Source organism: Dasypus novemcinctus, chromosome 16, assembly GCF_030445035.2.
Source record: "Dasypus novemcinctus isolate mDasNov1 chromosome 16, mDasNov1.1.hap2, whole genome shotgun sequence".
Taxonomy (NCBI): Eukaryota; Metazoa; Chordata; class Mammalia; order Cingulata; family Dasypodidae; genus Dasypus; species Dasypus novemcinctus.
Window position 1 is genome coordinate 58110508 of NC_080688.1, and position 8616 is coordinate 58119123.

General features: G+C 44.2%; 1 pseudogene; it reads left to right on the forward strand.

Annotated features, from left to right (window-relative positions):
* Nucleotides 1-8017: 8017 nt before the first annotated feature.
* On the forward strand, nucleotides 8018-8335 carry LOC101412890 (cytochrome c pseudogene; annotated as a pseudogene).
* The last annotated feature ends 281 nt before the right edge of the window (nucleotides 8336-8616 follow it).

The window sequence follows — 8616 nt, forward strand, 5'->3', positions numbered from 1 at the left end:
AGCCTGTAGTTCTGGAGTTATGTCAATTTTTGTTTTCACTTACAGATTTGCAATGATATTTCTTGGAATATGTGAAAATATTTGGTGCCACACCTACCCAAGTAAAGCAGGTGTGATAATGAGTTGGGAAGTGGGTTCATTTTCAGCCTTAGAATTAGTTTTTTCTTGGCAGAGAATGCCATGGAAAGTCTTCATAACTAAGCCATATTAGGCAGCTTTTTAATCAGATTTCTAGAGGGTTCTAAGCCTTCTGCTTTGGGTTAAAACTACGAAATTGCCTAAACCATGGTGTCTTTTTCACTCACTCAATTAATTAGATTGGTAAAATATGATGGGGCATGGAGGAGACAAAAAGACTTCCCAGAAGAGGTGAAGTTTTTGCTCACTGCACAGGCAGTCATAGAATGCATGTTTCAAACCCACTTGGATACATTAAGGCACAAAGGCCTGAAAGGTCATAATCAGCCTGTTTTGGAAAAATTTGGTCTGCCTGGAAGCGAGTGGCTGGAGGAGAGTTTGAGAAGCAGGCATGGCCAGGTTATCCCAGAGCTGGCAGACGGGACTGGGTGATTGGATGACTTCTTGTATGGCAGGCAGAAAAATTTAACCTGGGTGACAAGATCAACCTTTTGTTTTAGAAAGTCTCTGGCTGTACACAGGTCTGAAAGGAAAAGCAGGGCTTCAGGCCACAATAGGAGCCACATCTAAAATATCCGGAGACCCGGCGCTGGCCTGCTTTATTTCAGGGAGGACTGACTTGTTATATTCTTCTGAACTGTTCCAGTGACAAACTTGCAGGATATGTCTGAGGTGGGAGATCATTAATTTTTATTTCTCAGTGGCAAGATGGCAGGGTAAAAATCATTTTCAGGCACTAGGTAGATTTCTGTAATTTGATCTTCGGATAGAATAAAATATCCTGCATGTACTATGTACTTCTCATTTGATTTCTTATTTAAATAGTAACCCCCTTTTTCAAAGAACAGTCTGTAAGGCTTCCTGATGCTGACCTGGATTGTACTTATGACTGCCCTAAATTGTGTTATCACAGAGTACTCTTTGTTCAGTATTCAGCCTTGATCCTCTGTAACTTAATATTATGACGTATTTCTGACTTGGCTTTTCTTCCTTTTGGATGCTGACTTTTTCTAAGAGGTTCTTGTGGAAATGTGCTGCATAGAAAATACACAGGCCTTAGGGCAAAAATACCAATGATGACTTAGGACAGGACTATAGGACAGAAGAGGTGGTACCAGAAGTATTTAGCAGCCAACACAATTAACACACTTCCTTTTTTTTTTTTAAAGATTTATTTATATATTTCTCTCCCCTCCCTGCCCTGGTTGTCTGTTCTCTGTGTCTATTTGCTGCATCTTCTTTGTCCTCTTCTGTTGTTGTCAACGGCACAGGAATCTGTGTTTCTTTTTGTTGTGTCATCTTGTGTCAGCTTTCCGTGTGGGCAGTGCCATTCCTGGGCAGGCTGCACTTTCTTTCATGCTGGGCAGCTCTCCTTAGGGCGCACTCCTTGAGCGTGGGGCTCCCCTACGCGGGGGACATCCCTACGTGGGGCTCCCCTGCGCGGGGGACATCCCTGCTTGCGCGCATCAGCACTGTACATGGGCCAGCTCCACACGGGTCAAGGACGCCCCGGGTTTGAACTGCAGACCTCCCATGTGGTAGACAGACGCCCTAACCACTGGGCCAAGTCTGCTTTCCTACATTTCCTTGCCTCTTGCTCCTAAATGCTGGGGAGTGACTCCAAATTTTAGCACAGAAAATAAAGATAGGAAGCAGTCGTCTGCTTTCAATCTTCAAAGTTTAAACATTTGCTTGAACGGGGACGTTTTCATTTTCTCTTGCCTGGCGAACTAAATTGGGAGGTGTGCTGTAACTCTGCTAGCACCCAGAAAGCAAATATTTCTTGCAGTCTACTTCTGGATTTGAATGAGCTCAAAGTAAATGACTCAGAGAGAGATTAAATGTCCCTTGAAATACACCCAAGCTTAATAATTAGGAGAAGAGTGCTTGAATAAATACATTTAGAATGTTATTGAGCATACACAAGTTTAGATGGTCCATATTTTCAAAAGGCAGTGAGTCTTTGGCGCATTCTTGGGAACTGAGCAAATTGTGTTATAAATAAAAATGGCGGGGTAGGCATTTGTTTTATCATTCAGTTAAGCAGGAGGAATTTTGGCCCTCTGGTACCTAGAGGGATTTAGGTAAGACTAAGGAACAGAAAAACATAGCAACAAGAGCAACACACACAAAAAAACTAGAAAGCATTACCCTGCAAGAGTATGAAAACAAGAACTTCTCTCAGTCTTTCAGGATTTAGTAATTTCTCTGGCAATGGCCAAGCTAAAAACTTTCCCTAAAGCAGCAAATGAACTAGCTGTGTCTTAACATAACTCCAAAGGTTCGTAGTTTCCTATTATTTAACTATCACCACCCTGTATGTTTCCAGATCACTTCTCTCAGTTTCTCCAATGTTAAAAGCCTTCCAGATGCAATGTGGAGTGGTGGAGATCAGAGTAAGCTTCACTATGAGTTGTGTAGTGTGGGTTCTAATCCTCCCACTGTCATGTGCTCATGACCCTTTAATCTTGACCACAGTACTGCAGTTTCTGCATCTGTAAATAAGGAGAAGCAAAGCACCAGCCTGTGTGGTTACTCTGCACATTGAAAAAGGTAACAGGAGAAGGTGCTTGGCCAGTGCTGTAACTGTCTCCTTATCCAGCAGTGAACTTTCTTGACACAGACTCAGTCGTGGCCTTTTAGTATCATCCCTTGTCTCTCTGACACATTTCACACAATCTCTGCTGACTGTTGTATTTTCCAGTCCATGGATTCCCCTGGCTTTGTCCCATGTCCATACTCCACTTGCATATTCCTTGATTCCCAGATCCTGTCATTAGACAGTACACTCTTTCCAGAGTCTCTGAAGTGGAAACATTACCAGTCCTTGGATGAATAGGGAAAGAGTTTCATAGCCAAAGGGAAGAGTGAATGTGACTGAAGATGAATTTCTGAATTCTATTGGAATGTACATGAATAGAAAGTATTCATTTATACCTGAAAAGAGAGAAAGAGAGAGCATGCATGCTCTGGGGAGAAAGTTCAGGTATCTTCTGGTTGACTAAAACCAGACTCAGACACTTGGCTCCCCTCAGAGGCTGAAGCTCAACTCTAGTGCCTGATGCTGCTCATTATTGTGGCTTTTCCAGGAGCCTCTCTGGAAGAGGCAGTATGCTCCTTCTCCCTGCTGTGCTATCAGTCAGACACAGCATCTACATGGCTTATTACCCAGAGGCTCTCCTCCAGAATTCACCTCGCCTGCTCTTCTCTAGCCCAGCTAGTCCATGTGAGTGGCAGCTTGCCCCGACTCAGTCCAGTTGCTGCCCCTCCCCCTGGAACACCCTGCTCTGCTCATGTCTGGTGCTGCCCCTCAGGGCCACTTCCAAGAGTCCCTGATGCCTGCCTTGTCTGGGGCTGCCCAGCTTTAGCCTATTTCCAGAGCTTTCTTAATACCCGGATGGTCTGTAATGTGATTTGTGTTTAGACAACCCTCAGGCCCCAACCATCTATTTCTTGTGTCGGAAATTCAGCTGCAAAATGTCACTCTCCTGGATTATGTCAGTCTTGTCCCTGTTCAAATGCACGTGCTGCTGGGGAAAGTACAAATCAAATCATTTCTCCAGCATTAATAGTGACGATGGGAGTCAGCTGAGGGTATAAAAGTGAGGGGAAAGGTACAAGGGTCCACATAGGAGGCACTCATGGAACTGGAAAGCATACATGGAGAAGGACATAGAAGGGAGACATGGGAAGGGAACAAAGCCAAACATATCACATTGCACAGTTTTGGCTTGAGCCCTCACAGAGCAGCTGCAGGTCTTCACAATACTTTGACAATAGTAGCCACTAGTGCCCCTCATTAGGAGCAAAAACCCTTGTTGTTAATAGTGTATTCCACTTATTTAAGGAATGAAAGTCCCCTGCTAGAACACACCCTCTCAGAACGGAGTTCAAGTTTTCAAGAAATCCCAGCACCAGCCTATGTCCTACTGGTTTTTAAGGTTATAATGAACTCCTCCTTCTATTATTCCTAAATCCTCTAGTCACATGCCGTTTTGGCCCATGTGCTCTCTTTCCTTGCTCTCGTCCTGAGAAAGCCCTTGCACGTTCTATCTCTGTAGATAGCTGAGTGTGAATTCGGGTATGGCTATCTTATTCCTTTTATCAGAAGGTCAGCAGGTACCTGGGGCTTTTCTACCTGTCCTCCAGCAAAACATTGGCATTTAGTAAATCAAAATTGATTACAAATTAGGGAAGCTCACTGGCTCAGTGAGATTCAGCCTGAAGTCTTTTCTGGAAAGCTAGAAGTTTAAATACAGTTTGAAAGGAGATTCTAGGAGAACTCTATTTGGCAAAGCTTCACAATAGCAACACAGAAGATGAGAGATGTCCTCCTGGGGAAAAAAATGTCAAATCATTTGGGCGCTATTTCACAGGGTGATTATTGAACTCCAATAATTGCCATGAGTAGATTAGGTATAGTTTCTCCAGATATAATTAAGTAGCTGGAGACAGTTGTTTTCAAAGGATTACATCCCAGAAAAGTGTCAGGAGGCCTCCCTGTAGGTTCTAGAGATACAGGATAAATTTCAAAGTACATGGAAACGCACATGAAACAATTTGCAAACAATAAAGTGCTCACCTGGGTCCAGGTGGGCTCGGGATCTAGGTGGGCTCAGGATCTAGGTGGGCTCAGGGTCCAGGGGGGCTCAGGATCTAGGCGGGCTCAGGGTCCAGGGGGGCTCAGGATCTAGGTGGGCTCAGGGTCCAGGGGGGCTCAGGATCTAGGTGGGCTCAGGGTCCAGGTGGGCTCAGGATCTAGGTGGGCTCAGGGTCCAGGTGGGCTCAGGATCTAGGTGGGCTCAGGGTCCAGGTGGGCTCAGGATCTAGGTGGGCTCAGGGTCCAGGTGGGCTCAGGATCTAGGTGGGCTCAGGGTCCAGGGGGGCTCAGGATCTAGGTGGGCTCAGGGTCCAGGGGGGCTCAGGATCTAGGTGGGCTCAGGGTCCAGGTGGGCTCAGGATCTAGGTGGGCTCAGGGTCCAGGTGGGCTCGGGATCCAGCTGGGAACAGTAGCATCTTGCTCTTGCAGGATGGAGGCTGCTGCTGTCTCCTGGGACTTGGGATGGGCCTGCCGAGCAGACAGCTGGTGGTGGCGATCTTGCTGTTCTGAGAAGCAGTCCCAGCCTTCCGTATTTGTGAGTGGCTCAGTAGTTTCATGTCCTCTTGCATGTGAATTAAGCATCTGTTTGAATGGTACTTGCTGAGAAGCAGGTGCAAATGGCCTGGTGATGATGGTTTAGCTTCTGAGCTAACCTGGCTGTGAGAGAACCCAGCTTTTGTGTCTCAGAATGGCTATTTCCTTTCTCATTATCCTGGATGCAGTGATTCTTTTTGAAGGTCTGAGGGGACACTGAATTTTTTTCACTTAGAATTTACTGCATTTTATGGTGGAACTGATATGCTAAAGTGGTATTTGCAAATTAAGGCATTAATAAAGGCCTATGAACACATTTATGAATATTGAAGGTGCCGTGATGTCATGTTAGTTTCAGTTTTGGGGTTGCTGGGACAGGTGGGGTTGTGTGGTTGTGGGAATGTGTGTGTGAATGGAGTGAGAGAAAAGGAAGAGTGCAGATGGGCATCATAGAGGCACCGTGAGGAATTGAATGATTAATAAGTTGCGGGACAGACAGGCAGGGGCCTGGGCGGTTCAGGTGGAGGCTGAGGCAAGAGTTTTCCTGGGGAGCAAAGTTGCTTTGCCTGCAGCCCTGCGCCCTCGAGCCACCTTTTATCTTAGCATTCAGGCATTGCTCTCTGGAGGCTCCAGCCTGTGGGATGCTGCTCCAGGGGCCGACAGAGTCCTTTGGAGCCAAGATTGGGTCCCTCCTGTCACCGAGGAGTTTTCTGAACTGGTGACAGAGGCAGTTCTCCCTCAGTGTGGCCTGGGGATTCCGCGGGTGTCAGGCAGGAACTGAATTCTCAAATCCCCAGGGCATCACTGTCCTGGCTGGTCCTTCCAGCTGGGGCTGAAGCCTCTGAAATGGAGCATGTAACTAGGGCTCTGACTCCCCTTAGCAGTCATTTCCACACTTGTAAAAAATGATAGATTTTCCCAGGTGGGCATGTGGCTGCCTATAGCAACCTTCAGCTAAATGAAAGCATTTTCTTGGTCTCTGGGGAACCCGACACTGACAGGCGGGCTTCTAGGATTTAGAATTTCCTGGGCTTGTTATTTGAGTTCAACAAAAAAGAAAAATCCATCCTGGATGCAATTAGACTATTTTTCCTTTGTCTTCCTCCCTCTCTCTTTCCCCCCAAGAGAAACAGAAAGAAAAGTGAAGGACAGAATTGAATTGCTGTTATTGGTAATTCTAAGCCCAGAACAGGTGAAATAATATCTGATAACAAATAAGAGATTTGCCTGTGTCCTTTGCACAACCTGAGAAAGCTGTAATGCCATGGGCGCATTATGCACCAGAGGGAGATTCTCAATATATTTAAATAAATGAAGAATACTTTTATTATGAAATGTCATGCTGTAAGGCTTCTGTGCAGTCTGTTTGTGCAGGCCAGGAAGCTCCCAGAAGAAAGCAATTCCGGAATTACCACCAAAACCTGAAAAGGGCACTTTGACCCCATGGGGTACAGCAAGAGGGAGCACCCACTTTCATCATTCAGCATCTTAGCTAGAGTGTCCTGCCCACAGTTATGTAGTGACCATTTGTGAGATGCAGCCTCCAAATCTTGTTGCTACTGGTAAAGCACTGGAATGTGTGATAACTTCATATTTTAAAATTAACTTCACATGCAGTAAAATTGACCAGTTTAAAAAGTGCTGGTTGATAAGTCCTGAAAAATGTTCGTTGTCATGTAATCACCACCATAAGATATAGAACATTTCTGTCACCCTAAAATGTTCCCTGGACCCCTTTGCAGTCAGTCTCTAACCTCCCACCCCCGGGCAACAACTGGTCTGCTCACTCTCTAGTTTTTCTTTTTCTAGGAATTTTATATAAATGCCATAAAACTCAATATAGTCTTTCATGTTGGGCTTCTAACACCTAGCATAGTATTTTGAGAGTCATCCACGTTGTTGAATATATCAGTAGTTCATCCTTTTTCATATTTAAATATGAATCCATTATTGTATGGATGTACCACAATTTGTTTATCTACTCTCTGGCTGATGAACATTTGGGTAGTTTCAAAAATTTAATTATGCCAAATTCAAGGTTGTCTAAAATAACACTGTAAGCACTCACATTCTTCTATGCACTCATAAATGAACTAAAAGAGGTGGACTTAAAGTTAGTACTAAATATGGACCATCAATGAACTCTTTCTTTGTGCAAATCATTGTACTAAGTGGGCATATATTTTTTATTTGTTATTTATAATAGCCCAAATTACAGGATATTGTTTATGTAATAGAGAGCAGAGGCTTTTAAAAGGGGTTAAAAATTATGCCCAAGGTGACAGAGTTCCTGAATGTCAGAGGAAGGAGTCCAATCTAGATTTAGATCTGACCTATACCCCAAACCCCAAACCCCAAACCCCGGGGCAGGCTACGGGAGTGTGCTATGCCCTTGAGACCTTTCCTCATGTGAGAAAAGGTGGGGAAAGGAGGTTGAGAACTGCTGTTCTAATGGTTCAAAAAGTGCTAGAAGTATTTGACGATCCTTATACTAATGTCAGTTAGCCGTTTTATGTTAACTGGTGAAGTCAATGAAACCAAAATTTTTTTTTTACTTCCTGTTAGTCTTTGATTTATTGAAAGGACTTCTTATTTTGCTTGCTTTGTTGACTAAACTGCCATTTAAGTTCAAGAGTCAAATCTGAAGGGGAGGTCACCACCATTAAAAGCATACATGGGAGAGCGCGGGACATCTGGCTTTGGAGTAGACTCCTGTGTAGTGCGCAAGGAGAGAGCGAATTCAAAATGGGTGATATTGAGAAGGGCAAGAAGACTTTTGTTCAGAAATGTGCCCAGTGCCACACCGTGGAAAAGGGAGGCAAGCACAAGACTGGGCCAAATCTGCATGGTCTCTTTGGGCGGAAGATAGGTCAGGCCCCTGGATTCTCTTACACAGATGCCAACAAGAACAAAGGCATCACCTGGGGAGAGGAGACACTGATGGAGTATTTAGAAAATCCCAAGAAATACATCCCTGGAACAAAAACGATCTTTGCTGACATTAAGAAGAAGGCAGAAAGGGCAGACTTGATAGCTTATCTCAAAAAAGCTACTAATGAGTAATAATTGGACACTGCGTTATTTATTACAAAACAAATGTCTTATGACTTTTGTACATGTACCATATTTAAATTGATCTCATACACCAGAATTCAGATCATGAATGACTGATAGGATATTTTTGTTGAACAGCCCTGAGTTAAATAATATTGGCTTATAGTTAAATGTATATGATCAAGCTTTTTGAATTTTGATAGTAATTCTGGTCCAGCAAGTGCTATCACTGTTTTCCCCTTCTAAAGGTATAATTGGATTCAAAGCTATGTTGCATTTGTAGTGTTCAA